We start from the raw sequence: 16,274 nt of genomic DNA, 5'->3' as shown, positions 1-16,274 counted from the left end.
TTGCAAATATTTGCTGTTAAAAGAAAAGAAAGAAAAGGAGAGACAGACATAATTGTGGTGACAAGTACCTGGGATCCTAGCCGCAGTATCATACGTCTGACCGAGACAGACTAAATGCTTCCCTCAGCTTGACTAAATTTTAGATAATTTTCCTAAATATATGTCCCTGGCCTTTCTTTTCTTAGAGCATTTGCTTTAGAAAAGTTGCAATTGTAATTTCTTTCTCTGCCCCTCTAAAATATAAATCTTCCTCTAGCTGCTTACTACTTTTACAGTCCAATAATGTCTTTCTGAAGGAACTGAGAGACAACACTTTCAAATATATAATCATCAAGGACAACAGCATCCTCATCTCCCAGTCTCTGTGGGGGTGTAAGAGTCTAAGTTGGATAGACAAATGCAGAGTAGCAAATAGAGATGGCATAGTCAAATTGACTAATCTCCTCTCCAATATCATCTAGTACTTTTCCACTGGCTCATTCCACTACTTGAAAACTTTCCTGCCCTCTGTTTCAGTGGAGTTGAGTTCAGTTTCTCTCACGCATTGCAGTAATCTTGAACAGTCTTCCTTGACTGTTTAACTTGTCCAGTGCAAATTTTCTTTCATATCAAACATTGTCTATAAAGTACTTATTTTTTCTCTCATTTTCATATTATTGCCTTCGAACTTAGAAAGTATGTCATTATAAAGAGTGATTTCTTGAAAAGGAAGCTTCTTTAGGTCCCATTTTAAAATTATTTAAATGAAGTTAGTACATACAAATGTTGGATATAGTGAGAATATGAATATTATGGTATAGTCATGTTGAATACGGCTAATACATTATACCCTTTGAAATCATTCTTTTTTCTTAAACCCGTATTATAAGATGAGATAATCTTGATTTCTCTGCTTTCCATTAATCAAAATTTTCAAATTTGATTAATCTATATGATTTCCCTAATTCGTTGCTGATTATGAATCGTCTTTTGTATCAATTCACACAAAGTTTTCTCTCTTATCTGCTCTCTCATTCTTAGTTGTTCTAATATTATACAATTCTTAATATTTCTATCATTGTTTGATAATCAAATGAATATAAATTGGGTTGAAAGGGAGGTTTAATTGTTTAAATAATTTCCTTAATTTTGCCTTGAATCCCCCAAAATGCAAAACTAACTCCAGAAGCCATCAGAGTGGCATGTATATACAGAAAGAGATATAAAAGTTTATATATGTAAAGATCCCTGCTCACATAAGGACATTTTCATAGCAGGAAAAGCAGTAAATAAAAATAAATATGATAAATAAGTAAAGTGCATAATGTGTTAGGAAGTTATAAGTGCTCTGTAAAAAAAGTAAAATGGTAAAATATCTGGAATGAGAGATTGATACAAATACACATATAGATACAGATACATTTTCACATATTGCATGCAAAAAACATTTTCTTTGCATTGGAGCTACTATTGACATGTATTTTAACTCATGTTCCCTGTTGATGAAAGTACAATGATTCATGTTTTAGGTGAAGAAAATTACTATATTATAATCTTGAACTTCATAATATTAAAAAATCATTGCTAAAAAAGACTTTGCATTAAAAAAAGAAAATAGATTAAATATTTAGTCAAAATGTAGCTAGTATGGTATCTAATAGAGGAAAAAAATCAAAACGTGTAACTAATGAGATATGACATTTAGTCAATACAATTATATACTTTGTGATACAAGGCATGTTAGAAATAAATGAAATTAATATACAGATATTCTAAATCGCTGAAAAAAATGTTCTAGAGAAAAAAATGAGAAGTAAATTAAGGATTAATCTATAAACTTTTTTGATAAAAATTGAATGTTATTAAATTTTCAGGTTTTAAAATTTTTAACACATAGTCTTTAATTTAGATGACAGAAATAGCTTTCTTTAGCATGGTTTCTTCCCTTTTTTCCCAGACAAACTGCAGATTATTTTATTTTTCAATATAATTTCTAGGTATTAGGCATAGCCATCAGTTTTTCTCCCGAAATCTAATATATTCATTTTTGTGTGTGAATGGGAATAGTTTATATTTCTTCCATTGCTAATACTCTTAGACTAGCTTAGTTAAAAATATCAAAAGAATTTCAATTATATACAAAATAATTCTGAAAAGGATTGTTGGGCTCTATTTTTTTAAGACAAAGAAAAAAAATTGATAACTTCAGCAAAGTTTCAAGATGTAAAATCATGTACAAGAATTAGTAGCATTTCTATGCAGCAATAACTTTCAAGCTGAGAGTCAAATTAAAATCACAATACCATTTACAATAGACACACACACACACACACACACACACACACACACACACACACAATGAAATACCTAGGAATACTGCTAACCAAAGAGGTGAAAGACCTTTACAAGAACTATAAACTACGGCTGAAAGAAATCAGAGATGATACTAAAAAATGGAAAAACATTCCTGCTCATGGATTAAAAGAATCAATATTATTAAAATGACCATACTGTCCAAAGCAATTTACAGATTCAACACTGTTCCTATCAAACTACCACCATCATTTTTTACAGAATTAGAAAAATATAATCTAAGCTTCATAAGGAACCAAAAAGAACCCAAATAGTCAAAACAATCCTAAGCAAAAGAACCAACCTAGAAGCATCACATTATCGAATCTCAAACTATACAGTAAGACTACAGTAACCAAAACAGCATGGTGCTGGTACAAAAACGGACACACAGATGAATGCAACAGAAGAGAGAACCCAGAAATAAAGGCACACACCTTAAAACCATTAAATTAAAGATTTAAATGTAAGACCTCAAACTATAATAATTCTAAAAGAAAATCTAGGACATTCCCTTCTCAACATTAGCCTTGGCACAGAATTTATGGCTAAGTCCCCAAAAGCAATTGGAACAAAAACAAAAACTGTCAAGTGGTACTTCATTAAACTAAATAATTTCTGCACAGCAAAATAAACTGTCAATAGAATAAGTAGACGACCTACAGAACAGGAGAAAATATTTGCAAACCATGCATCTAACAAATGTCTAATACCTAGAATCTATAAGGAATATAGACACATCAAGAAGCAAAAATTAAAAAATAAAAAATAAGCAAAGGACATGAACAGACACTTCTCATACATGCAGAAATCATACATGCAGCTAACAAACATGAAAAAATGCTTATCATCACTAATCATCAGAGAAATGCAAAACAAAACTGCAATGAGATACCATTTCACACTAGTCAGAATAACTAGTATTAAAAAATCAAAAAACAACAGAGCCTGGCAAGGCAACAGAGAAAAAGGAATGCTTATACATTTTATCTGGGAACATCAATTAGTTTAGCCACTGTGGAAAGCAGTTTGGATATTTCTCAAAGAACTTAAAACAGTTACCATTTATCCCAGCAATCCCACTACTGTGTATATACCAAAAGAAAAATAAATCATTGTGCCAAAAGACACATACACCCATATGTTCATCTCAGTGCTATTCACACAATAGCAAACATGGAATCAGCCTAGGTGTTCATCAGACGTGGATTGGATAAAGAAAATGTGATACATGTACACCAAGGAATACTATGCACCATAAAAAGGAGGAAATAATGTCATTTGCAGCTAGCAGCCATATGCCTAAACACTTGTAAGTGGGAGCTAAACACTGACTACACGTGGACACGAAGGGAACAATAAATGCTGCAGACTGCTACAAGGGGGAGGATTAGAGGAAAGCACTCAGTCACCAATAAGCTAGAGTTCAGAAAGTCAACTGAGTCATTGGCAAATGCAAAGGTCTGGCTAGCAGCAACACAGACTCTGAGAATTAGCTGGAGAAGAAAACCCACATGTTACGCAGGGTTTTCTAAAGCTTGGGGCAAAATGGATTCAAGAACCAGAATTAGGAGGAGTGCAAAAGAATGTCAGATAGGAGAAAGGAAGCAATCTAGAAAGAAAGGAAGACAGACTGAACTTCACTGAACCTACCATGGTAGTGGTTTTCTGCTGTGTTCTCCCATTCAACTTTTACTCCCCAAGTTTCTTTCACTTTGAATCCTCTCTTAATTTTGGCACCTGATCAATAGAAAGAGAACATCAGAATCAAGTATCAAATAGGTGATTCATTATTTTAAAGTCATACTTAATTGTCCTAGTATATTTTGCAATAAGCATTTACAAGATAAGTACTGCTAACACTATGGCACTAACAATTTCATAGGTAGAAAACATAACTAAAATTTATGCTATTTAACATGGAAACTTCATTTAATTGAGTCCATTAGTGTTTTAAAGCACCAGTTCCTTTTTTATCAGATTTATTCCTATTTCCCAGATAAAATTTCCTGGAAATTCATACATACACAACTCTGTAGATGCAATAACCGTGATGAGCATAATGAGAAAGTACAATTCATGTATTTAAGCACATAACCTCTTAGAAAAAGGAAAATCCTGAAAGTACGTTGAGCCATTTCTCTCTAGTTTTGTATTTTGCCCACACAGACACTAGTTCAAACTTTTATCAAAAAGGTAATAATCTTTCTTTTGTCACAGAGAAAGCAATGAAAAGAATAAGACTAAAGCAGTGTATTATTACCTCCTTGAGTCAGATAGGGTCAATCAGTGTCAAAAGTGACAAAAGAAGACACTGAGGCAATACAGCTTTTCAGAGCTAATCTTTGGGGCCCACAAATGAGAAAGTCTCGTGAGAGCAATGAAAAAGAGAGTGGGAGGCAGAGTAACAGCAAGGTGGGGAAATGCTGGTACTGATTTGAATTTTTTTAAGTAAATAATTTGTCTGTGATTATGAGACTGAATGGAAACGCAGAGCCAATTAGTCTAACTTTTCAAGCTTATTCTCTGATAATCATCTGAATGTTTAATTTTCTTTATTCCAATGTAAGCACTCATTGATACAACTGTGCCCTTAGCCAGTAGTAAAACAAGGTTAAAAGACTCTTATTAATATTTTACCTGTTTAAATATAAAAGAAAGTACAATGTTAAGAAAGGGGGTATAGAAAGGCCTCTGTGACCTTGTGTATGCATCTATGGAGCAAATTAAAAACTTCAAAAATAGACCTTGGAATATTTACAATTTTGGACAAATCCAACATTTTCTATTACAAAAAGGTGGATTAGTCAATAAAAATAAAAATTTCAATCTCCACATAATACTAACACAAAAATAAATTGTAGCTCAATCAGCAATGTTGATGTGAACTTGAAAATATTTTTTAAAACATAAAAGGAAATTGCATAATTAGATGAGAATCTTTACAGCAAGAAGAAAAGTTACCAAAAGGGAGAGAAAAATAATTTTGTGTGTATATGTATATATTTTGTCTTAGATTATGAAATAGTTTACATAATTTGAAAAGTAAATAGCTAAATAATTGGCTCGAGAAAGTAGCATAAAGTATAATGGATGAAAAACCAATAACTCATAATCAAAGACTTTACATAAAGCTATAAAGACTAGATTAACACCCACTAGCAAATGGATCATGATGCATAAAGGACAAAATTAGAAAATTTGAAATATTAAATATAATTAATAAACATGTAAATATTTAACCTCTTGTTTATTTAAATCAATGCTAGTTAAAAATCTTTAAATATAATTTTAATACTAATATCAAACTTTGGGAAGTGTTTGTGAAAAAGGAGAGTCTTTTTTATTTTTGCTGAAAATGTAGTTTGCTGAGGAAGCAATTTTGAAATATGTATTAATTGATGTAATTGGCATATGTATCAAAATGTATCAACAACTTTTTAAAATGTTTTGCTTTGTGATCTGTACAGAAATAATTACAAATATAGTCTAAGTGTTAGCAACGGGAATATTCACTGAAGCACTGTTGATAATAGTAAAACATTGAAAACAGCTATTTAATAATAAATATAGTATTTTACAGATAAATTATAATATAGCCACACAGCATATGTGCCCATAAAAAATAAAAATTCTACATAAAAAATGTGTTCTCTTTCTCGCTCTTTTCATAGAATGAGATTATATATTCCTAATTCTGAGAGGGTCTCTTTTCAGGCAGTGGACTTATAGGAGACTTTAGTTCAGGCCGGGAATGGTGGCTCACACCTGTAATCCCAGCACTTTGGGAGGTCTAGGCAGGTGGATCACCTGAGGTCCAGAGTTTGAAACCAACCTGACCAACATGGAGAAACCCCATCTCTACTAAAAATACACAATTAGCCAGGTGTGGTGGCATACACCTGTAATCCCAGCTACTTGAGAGGCTGAGTTGGGAGAATCACTTGAACCTGAGAGGCAGAGATTTCAGTGAGCCAAGATTGCTCCATTGCACTCCAGTCTGGGCAAGAAGAGTGAAACTCCATCTCAAAAAAAGAAGAAGAAGAGAAAGAGGAAAAAGAAGAAGAAGGAGACTTTAGTTCATTTTTTCATTTTCTTATGCCTATTTTCAAGTATTCTGCAGTCAATGTACATCTCTTTTGTAAAATATAAAGTATAAAAGTTATAAAAGCAAATCTAATAGAGCTTTCTTTTATAGGTAGGGGAAAATAATTGAACTAAATAGTCTAAGTCCTTTAAAAACTAATTTTAAAAAGCTACGTCATTATAATGGCTTTCTAAGGATACTGTCTCACAATTTGAAACTCTGCTTTAGCATTTTGTTTGACAGATCTATATGTTTGACTCTTGATTGTTGAAGAATTATAACAGTCATTTCTGGGAATGATTCTGATTTATGAATCATTCTTTTACTGCTGTTTGTATACTGCATGAGTTAAATGACACTTTCTTATGATATAACAAATAATAAAGACAATGTATTTTTTTAAATGTAACATGCAAGATTTGACTTCTTGAGGAAATGCCTGATTTATTGTTGCTAATATGTTCATGTGCATGTATTTATGCACTGTCATTACTAACAAAAACATTAACTATATAAAGTAAAATAAGCCATTGGTGCTATAGCCTGAATGCTTGTATCCTCCCAAAATTCATTCGTTAAATGAATTTTATGAATGTGAATATCATCACAATTACTATTGTGATGATATTAAGAAGTGGCATCTTTGGCAGGTAAATAGCCCCTGAGAGAGCCCTCATGAATAAGAGTGAGGCCCTTATAGAAGACACTCTGAGAGCTACCTTGCCCCTTCCACCATGTTAGGACATAGCTAAAAGGTGCCATCTGTGAATCAGGAAGCAGGCCTCATTAAACACTGGATCTGCCAGCATCTTGATCTAGAACTTCGCAGCCTCCGTAACTGTAAAAATTACATTTCTGTTGTTTATAAGCCACCAATGTATGGTGGTTTGGTATTGTGCCCTGAGAAAACTAAGACAGTTGGGATTACCAAGAGTATATTTGTATATGAAGAGATCAAAAATATGGACAGGCATGTTGGGTCAGGCATGGTGGCTCATGCCTGTAATCCCAGCACTTTGGGAGGCCAAGGCTGGTGGATCTCCTGAAGTCTGGAGTTCAAGACCAGCCTGGCCAGCATGGCCAAACATCATCTCTATTTAAAATACAAAAATTAGCCAGGCATGGTGGCATCTGCCTGTAATTCCAGTTACTAGGGAGGCTGAAGCACCAGAATTGTTTGAAACCTGGAGGCGGAGGTTGAAGTGAGCCCAGAGGGTGCCACTGTGCTCCAGCCTGGGAGACAGAACAAGATTTCATCTCAAAAAATAGAAAAATGCTAGTCACAAATTGCTCAAAATAGCTTGACTAATATTATATGATATTCAAGGATACACAGTTTATGCTTGGTGATATTCTAATGCCCATGCTAAAAGCTGTTTTTAAGAGGACATAGTCCTTCTTCTCCAATCTGCATTTTAACACCCTCTCAGCTTGCTTTACTGGTTTAATTTTCTTACATGTCCAAAGAAATGAAGAAAAATGTTGACAGATTAATGAATATTTGCTAAGACTAGAATTTGCCTGTACATTATAAATTTAAGATCATTAAATTCTTTAAAAGTTAAAGAATATATATTGAGCCAGTGCTGCGCATTGTAACGCTTCCAGATGCCAAGTCCAAAAGTAAAGTAGAGTGCTCCAGTGATACTGAATGATTTTTCAAAAGTATAAAAAAGGTAATTATTCATGGCATTAAGATTTTCTTTGAACTATAGTCATTTTTCGACTAATTATATAAAATTGTGAATATAATATTTATTGGTATTTAAACATTGGCAAAACCATTCTATTTTATTTTAAGAAAACCAGAAAGTTTCAATTATTTACCTATGAATGAATTTACCTATGAGTGATTATTTACCTATGAGTGATTGGAAGGGAGGTTTTCTAGTAAAATCATTTTGAACAACAATTTGGGAATTATAAATGATCAAATGATCCTCCCAAAAACAATCATTCTCTGTATTAAAAAAATATATAATATTGTATATAAATTAAATTATTATAATTTATTATTATATACATTATATATAATTTATATATATTAAATATATATGTTATTTATATATTTTATACAGAGAATGATTTTCTCTCACATACATATATATATATATTTGAGATTACCCAAGAATTTAATGCAAATTCAAATTAAACATTTTATATATTACAAGCTGACTTTATAAACTTTCTCATTTTATTAATGCAACCTAGTCTTCTAGGTTATACCCTGCTTTTCCAAAAATCTTAATTGAAAATATTATGAAGTATATACACGTGTGTGTATATATATATATATGGATGAATATATATATATGTATGTGTGTGTGTGTGTGTGTGTATATATATTTTTATAAGTCCTTTTGAAATTTCCCTAAGAGAAAATGTGCTTCAAGATGTAAATTTTCATTGTGTTTTAATATGGAAACCTAGTTATTTTCCTTTTTGTTATTTTTCTTTGCTGCATTGAAAGATAGAAAATAAGTAGTGCCATTAGCCTGCTGTGAGAGTTGAAGGATTAAATTGTTCCTTTCCTTCTGAAAAAGATACTATTTTTTATTTTTCTAATGACTTATGAGTAATGGACATCAAAATCTATTGTGAAAGAACAAAACAAGAATGTATTTTTTATTTCTGTCTTTAGGAATAAAAAAGATTAAGTGGAGGTTGTCTAGAAACCCTGAAGAGGAAAGTAAACTGTGAGAATTACTGAAAGGCACAGCGAATCCTATAAGCTGAACCAAGAAAAGCCTTCCAAGCAAAAAATGTCTTCTGTCCAGGTAGAGCCCAGTGTATCTAGTGACAGAACAGGCACTTTCAGAATTCATAGGGAACCTGAATTCTACAACTGTAAGTCTTAACCATAAAGTTTCAGATGCCTCAATTTAATGATACTTCCAATATTAATGCAGTAGACCTATATTATTTGCAGATTCAATATTTGCAAATTTTTCTACTTACTAAAATTTATTTGTAACCCTAAAATTAGTACAAGCTGCTCTTTTTCAGTCATTATAGGCATGTGCAGAGCAGTAAAATTTTGAGTCCCATCTCAGCAAGGTGAAGATCTACCTTCTTTCAGTTTTCATACTGTACACAAGTATTCTTTTCACAGTCTATTTAGTACCATAGTTTTAGCTGTGCCTTTTGTTGGTGATTTTTCCATTTAAAATGCCCCAAATGTAGTGTTGAAGTGCTTTCTGGTGCTACTAAGCACAAGAGGCCATGATGTGCTTTATGGAAACAATACGTGTGTTAGGTAAGCTGTAGGCATGAGTTAGAACACTGTTGGCAATAAGTTCAATGTAAATGGATCAACAATATATATTAAATAAGGTGACTTTAAATAGAAACACAAGCAAAACAATGTTACGTATTGATTCTTTAGCAAAGATATGACCAGAGACTCCCAGTAACCTGTATTTCCTCTAGGAGCAATAGTTAAGCATTCACCTATTCAGTGTTTGAGGCAACATTATAGAACATAACTGTTACAAATAATGAGAATCATTTGTATCTATTTATCAATATATCTATTATCCTTCTCTCCATGTGTTGAATGCATATATATAAGCAAAACAAGTCTACAGTATTCTTCAGAAAGCAGAATATCTGAATACTTTACTTCTTCCACTATTTGGAAACAAAATAATGGACTTTTAAATAACCAACAGGTCAAAAAAATTAAATTAAAATAACAGTAAAAATATATTTTGAACTAAATGAAAACACAATATATTAAAATATCTGGGATATAACTAAAACAAACTAGAAATTTACAGAACTATATGGTTATATTAGAATTTTAAAAGTCTCATGTAAATAACCTGCAAGCTCACCTTAACAAACCAGGAAAAGAAGAAATTAAACTCATAAAAAGAAGAAAAATGACAAAGATCACAGCATAAATAAGTAAAACAATTCACAAGGTCTTTCAGCATTTTTATTTTATTCCTCTATGTCTTATATTATTTTTGTTACATATTTTAATTCCACAGATGAGATTATTATGGTTTGTGTGGTCCATATTTATTTACATTTATCCATTTATTTCTCATTCCCTGTACACCTTTTTTTCTTCAATTCATTTATATTTACCCATCTATTTCTCTTTTCCTGTATTCCTTGTTTCCTTCAATTCTTGTGTTTTTATCTGGGATAATTTTCTCCTTCTTTTAGCAAAACTAATTTAATACTTTATGTGGTGCATGTCCACTGGCTAGGAAATCTAATTTTTGTCTTTCTGAAACATTCTCATTTCATCTTCAGTTTTGAAAAATAATGCTGCTGGTCATAGAATTTGATGCTGGCAGTTGTTTCCTTTCTGCACAATAAAGTTGTCATAGTGTTGTTTTCTGCCTTACAACCTTGCTGTTACATAGGCAGTTATGATTGAATGTTAACCATTTGAAGATTATGTCTTTTTATCTTTGGTGCTTTTAGTATAATTTATCTGTGATTTTTAGCTGTGTCATTAAGATAAGACTATGTGTTTGGGGTTCCTAGACTTCATTTAACTAGCGTTTTTTATGTCTCTTATCAGTTCTGGAGAATTATTAATGAGAACCACTTCAAATATTGCTTTTGTCTATTCTGTCATGCTTTTTTACTGGGATTCAAAACATATATATATATTAATACTTTTCACCATGATTCATATATTTCTTACATTCACTTCCATATCTTTTTATCTTTTTATTTCTCTTCATGCTTTCCTGAAGACATCTTCTACTTTCTTTAAGTTTATTTATCTTTTCCTTTGCTGTGTATAATTTGTATTTAAATTTATATATTGAGTTCTTAGTATCAGTTAGTATATTTTTTCATTTGATTATTTCAGAGATTTTATTTTTCTGATAAAATTTACTATCATTTTTAATATTTTTATGAACATTTTAGTAACAAACATTTTAGTCTTAGGACAATAAAAAAGGATTAAAACCCTCCTACAAAGATATCATAGAATGAGAAGAAGGCTTTACAAAATGCAATTCCTATCTTTCTACACAGAAACATCATCACCTAAGGGATATATAGGTAATGAGGGGTTTTAATAAGAACTGAAGAAAAACAAAACCAAGTTACTGTCAAATTACCTGATGATAAACAATCCAAAGATATTAAATCATTTAATCAGGAACAATAGTGACACAACCTATCAGAACCTTTGGGATATAGCAAAGGTGGTGCTAAGAGGAAAGTTCATGGCCCTAGACACCTACATCAAAAAGACTGAAAGAGCACAAACTGACATTCTAAGATCACACCTCAAGGAGGTAGAGAAACAAGAACAAATCAAACCCAAATCTAGTAGAAGAAAGGAAATAACCAAGATCAGAGCAGAACTAAATAAAACTGAAACAAGCAAACAAACAAACAAAAAATACAAAAGATAAATGAAACAAAAACTGGTTCTGGATCATTAGCAATATTAACCAAGAAAAGAAGAGAGAAAATCCAAATAACCTCAATAAGAAACAAAACAAGAGATATTGCAACTGACAGCACAGAAATACAAAAGATCATTCAAGGCTACTATGAACATTTTACATGCATAAACTAGAAAACCTAAAAGAGATGCATAAATTCCTGGAAAAATTCAGCCTTCCTAGCTTAAATCAAGAAGAATCAGATACCCTGAACAGACTAATAGCAAGTAGTGAGATTGAAATGGTAATTTAAAAATTCCCCATAAAAAAAGAGTCCAGGACCAGATGGATTCACAGCAGAATTCTACCAGACATTCAAAGAAGGAATGGTACCAATCCTATTGACACTATTCCACATGATAGAGAAAGAGAGGAGCTTCCCTAATTCATTCTATGAAGCCAACATTACCCTAATACGAAAATCAGTAAAGGACATACCCAAATATAAAACTACAGACCAATATTCCTGATGAACATAGGTGCTAAAATCCCTAACAAAATACTAGTTCACTAAATCCAATAACATATCAAAAAGATAATCAAGCATAATCAAGTGGGTTTCATGCCAGGGATGCAGGAATGGTTTAACATAAGCAAGTCAATAAATGTGACATACCACTATAAACAGAATTAAGAACAAAAACCACATGATTATCTCCATAGATGCAGAAAAAGGATTCAACAAAATCCAGCATACCTTTATGATTAAAACTCTCAGAAAAAAATCCGCATACAAGGGACATACCTCAATGTAATAAAAGCCATATATGACGAACCCACAGCCAACATAATACTGAATGGGGAAAAGTTGAAAGCATTCCCTCTGAGAACTGGAAGAAGACAAGGATGCCCACTCTCACAACTTCTCTTCAACACAGCACTGGAAGTCCTAGCCAGAGAAATCAGACAAGAGAAATAAATAAAGGGCATCCAAATCGGTAAAGAGGAAGTGAAACTGTCACTCTTTGCTGATAATATGACCATTTACCTCAAAAGCCTTAAAGATACCTCCAGAAAGCTCTTAAAACTGATAAAAGAATTTAGCAAAGTTTCTGGATGCAAAATCAATGTACAAAAATTAGTAGCTCTTCTATACACCAATAGCAACCAAGTAAAGAATCAAATAAAAAATCAACCCCTTTTACAATAGCTGCAAAAATATAAAATTCTTAGGAATATACCTAACGAAGGAGTTAAAAGACCTCTACAAGGAAAACTATGAAACACTGCTGAAAGAAATCAAAGATGACAGAAACAAATGGAAATGCACCCATGCTCATGGATGGGTAGAATCAATATTGTGAGAATGACCATACTGCCAGAAGCAATCTACAAATTTAACACAATTCCCATCAAAATGCCACCATCATTCTTCAGAGTTAGAAAAACAACTCTAAAATTCATATGGAACCAAAAAAGAGCCCACATAGCCAAAGCAAGACTAAGCAAAAAGAACAAATCTGGAGACATCACACAATCTGATTTCAAACTCTATTATAAGGCCATAGTCAAAACAGCATGGTACTAGTATAAAAATATGCACATACACCAATGGAACAGAATAGAGAACAAAGAAATAAATCCTAAGACTTACAGCCAACTGATCTTCCACAAAGCAAACCAAACACATGATGGGGAAAGGACACACTTTTCAACAGACGGTGCTGGGATAATCGGCTAGCCACACGTAGGAGAATGAACCTGGATTCTCATCTCTCACCTTATACAAAAATCAACTCAAGATAGATTAAGGACTTAAATCTAAGAAACTATAAAAATTAAGAAACTTAAGAAACTATAAAAATTCTAGAACATAACATTGGAAAAACCCTTGCAGACATTGGCAAAGAATGGCATTAATTTATTTAATTTTTTTAAATTTATTGTACTTTAGGTTCTGGGGTACATGTGCAGATCATGCAGGATTGTTGCATAGGTACATACATGGCAAAGTGGTTTGCTGCCTTCATCCTCCATCACCTATATCTGGTACTTCTAATCTCAATATTCCTCCCCACCCTCCCCATCCCCACTGTCCCTCCCCTAGCCCCACAGTGAGTGATGCTTCCTTCCCTGTGTCCACATGTTCTAATTATTCAACACCCGCCTATGAGCGATAACATATAGTGTTTGGTTTTCTGTTCTTGTATCAGTTTGTTGAGAATGATGGTTTCCAGATTCATCCATGTTCCTATGAAGGACACGAACTCATCATTTTTTATGACTGCATAGTATTCCATGGTGTATATGTGCCACATTTTCTTTATCCAGTCTATCAATGATGGACATTTGGGTTGGTTTCAGGTCTTTGCTATTGAAAACAGTGCTGCAATGAACATATGTGTGCATGTGTCTTTATAATAGAACAATTTAAAATTCTTTGGGTATACACCCAGTAATGGAATTGCTGGGTCAAATGGTACTTCTATTTCTAGGTCCTTTAGGAATTGCCACACTGTCTTCCACAATGACTGAACTAATTTACACTCTCACCAACAGTGTAAAAGTGTTCCTATTACTACACATCCTCTCCAGCATCTGCTGTCTCCAGTTATTTTAATGATTGCCATTCTAACTGGTGTGAGATGGTACCTCAATGTGGTTTTGATTTGCATTTCTCTAATGACCAACGATGATGAGCATTTTTTCATGTTCGTTGGACTCATCAATGTCTTCTTTTGTAAAATGTCTGTTCATATCCTTTGCTCACTTTTGAATGGGTTTGTTTGTTCGTTCCTTGTAATTCTGTTTCAGTTCTTTGTAGATCCTGGATATTAGCCCTTTGTCAAATGGGTAGATTGCAGAAATTCTTTCCCATTCTATTGGTTACCGGTTTGCTCTAATGATTATATCCGTTGCTGTACAGAAGCTCTGGAGTTTAATCAGATCCCATTTGTCTATTTTGGCTTTTGTTGCCATTGTTTTTGGTGTTTTAGCCATGAAGTCCTTGCCTATGCCTATGTCCTAAATAGTTTTGCCTAGGTTTTATTCTAGGGTTTTTATGGTGTTAGGTCTTATGTTTAGATCTTTAATCCATCTGGAGTTAATTTTGGTGTAAGGTGTCAGGAAGGGGTCCAGTTTCTGCTTTCTGCACACGGCTAGCTAGTTTTCCAAACACCATTTATTGAACAGGGAATCCTTTCCCCATTGCTTTTCTCAGGTTTGTCCAATATCAGATGATTGTAGATGTGTGGTGTTGCTTCTGAGGCCTCTGTTCTGTTCCATTGGTCTATGTCTCTGTTTTGGTACCAGTACCATGCTGTTTTCATTACTGTAGCCTTGTAGTATAATTTGAAGTCAGGCAGTGTGATGCCTCCAGCTTTGTTTTTTTTTTTTTTGCTTAGAATTGACTTGGCTATGCGGGCTCTCTTTGGTTCCATATGAAGTTTGAAGTGGTTTTTTCCAGTTCTGTGAAGAAGGTCATTGGTAGCTTGATGGGGATGGCACTGAATCTATAAATTACTTTGGGCAGTATGGCTATTTTCACAATGTTGATTCTTCCCAACCATGAGCATGAAATGTTTTTCCATCTGTTTGTGTCCTCTCTGATTTCATTGAGCAGTGGTTTGTAGTTCTCCTTGAGGTGGTCCTTCATATCCTTTTTTAGTTGTATTCCTAGGTATTTTATTCTCTTTGTAGAAATTGTGAATGGGAGTTCCTTCTTGATTTGGCTCTCTGTTTGTCTATTATTGGTGTATAGAAACACTTGTGATTTCTGCACATTGATTTTGTAGCCTGAGACTTTGCTGAAGTTGCTTATCAGTTTCAGGAGATGTTGGGCTGAGATGATGGAGTCTTCTAAATATACAATCATGTCATCTGCAAATAGAGACAATCTGAATTCCTCTTTTCCTAATTGAATACCCTTATTTCTTATTCTTGCCTGATTGCTCTGGCAAGAATTTCCAATACTATATTGAATATTGAATGGGAGTGGTGAGAGAGGGTATCCTTGACTTGTGCCAGATTTCAAAGGGAATGCTTCCAGTTTTTGCCCATTCGGTATGATATTGGCTGTGGGTTTGTCACAAACAGCTTTTATTATTTTGTGATACATACCATCGATACCTAGTTTATTGAGGGTTTTTAGTATAAAGGGCTGTTGAGTTTTGTTAAAGGTCTTTTCCGCATCTATTGAGATAATCATGTGGTTTTTGTCTTTGGTTCTGTTTATGTGATGGATTACATTTATAGACTTGCATATGTTGAACCAGCCTTGCATCCCTGGGATAAAACCTGCTTGATCATGATGAATAAGCTTTTTGATTTGCTGTTGCATTCTGTTTGCCAGTATTTTATTAAAGATTTTTGCATCAATATTCATCATGGATATTGGCCTGAAGTTTTCTTTTTAGTTGCATCTCTGCCTGGTTTTGGTATTCGGATGATGTTGGTCTCATAAAATGAGTTGGGGAGGATTCTCTCTTTTT

At 33.1% G+C, this 16,274-nt stretch overlaps 1 long non-coding RNA gene across 3 annotated transcripts in view; it reads right to left on the bottom strand.

Annotated features, from left to right (window-relative positions):
• LOC105732647 (uncharacterized) overlaps positions 1-16,274 on the bottom strand; it is a 597,345-nt gene that overhangs the window by 324,961 nt on the left and 256,110 nt on the right. For all 3 annotated transcript variants that reach the window (XR_010345499.1, XR_001111031.2, XR_010345500.1), the window contains exon 3: positions 3,985-4,071. This is a non-coding gene — a long non-coding RNA (uncharacterized LOC105732647). The remainder of the gene's footprint in view (positions 1-3,984; positions 4,072-16,274) is intronic.

Source organism: Aotus nancymaae, unplaced genomic scaffold, assembly GCF_030222135.1.
Source record: "Aotus nancymaae isolate 86718 unplaced genomic scaffold, 86718_ANA_hifiasm-v0.15.2.pri h1tg000036l, whole genome shotgun sequence".
NCBI lineage: Eukaryota > Metazoa > Chordata > Mammalia > Primates > Aotidae > Aotus > Aotus nancymaae.
The sequence above is the reverse complement of the archived record's forward strand: the minus strand, read 5'-3'. Positions and strand labels throughout refer to the sequence as shown.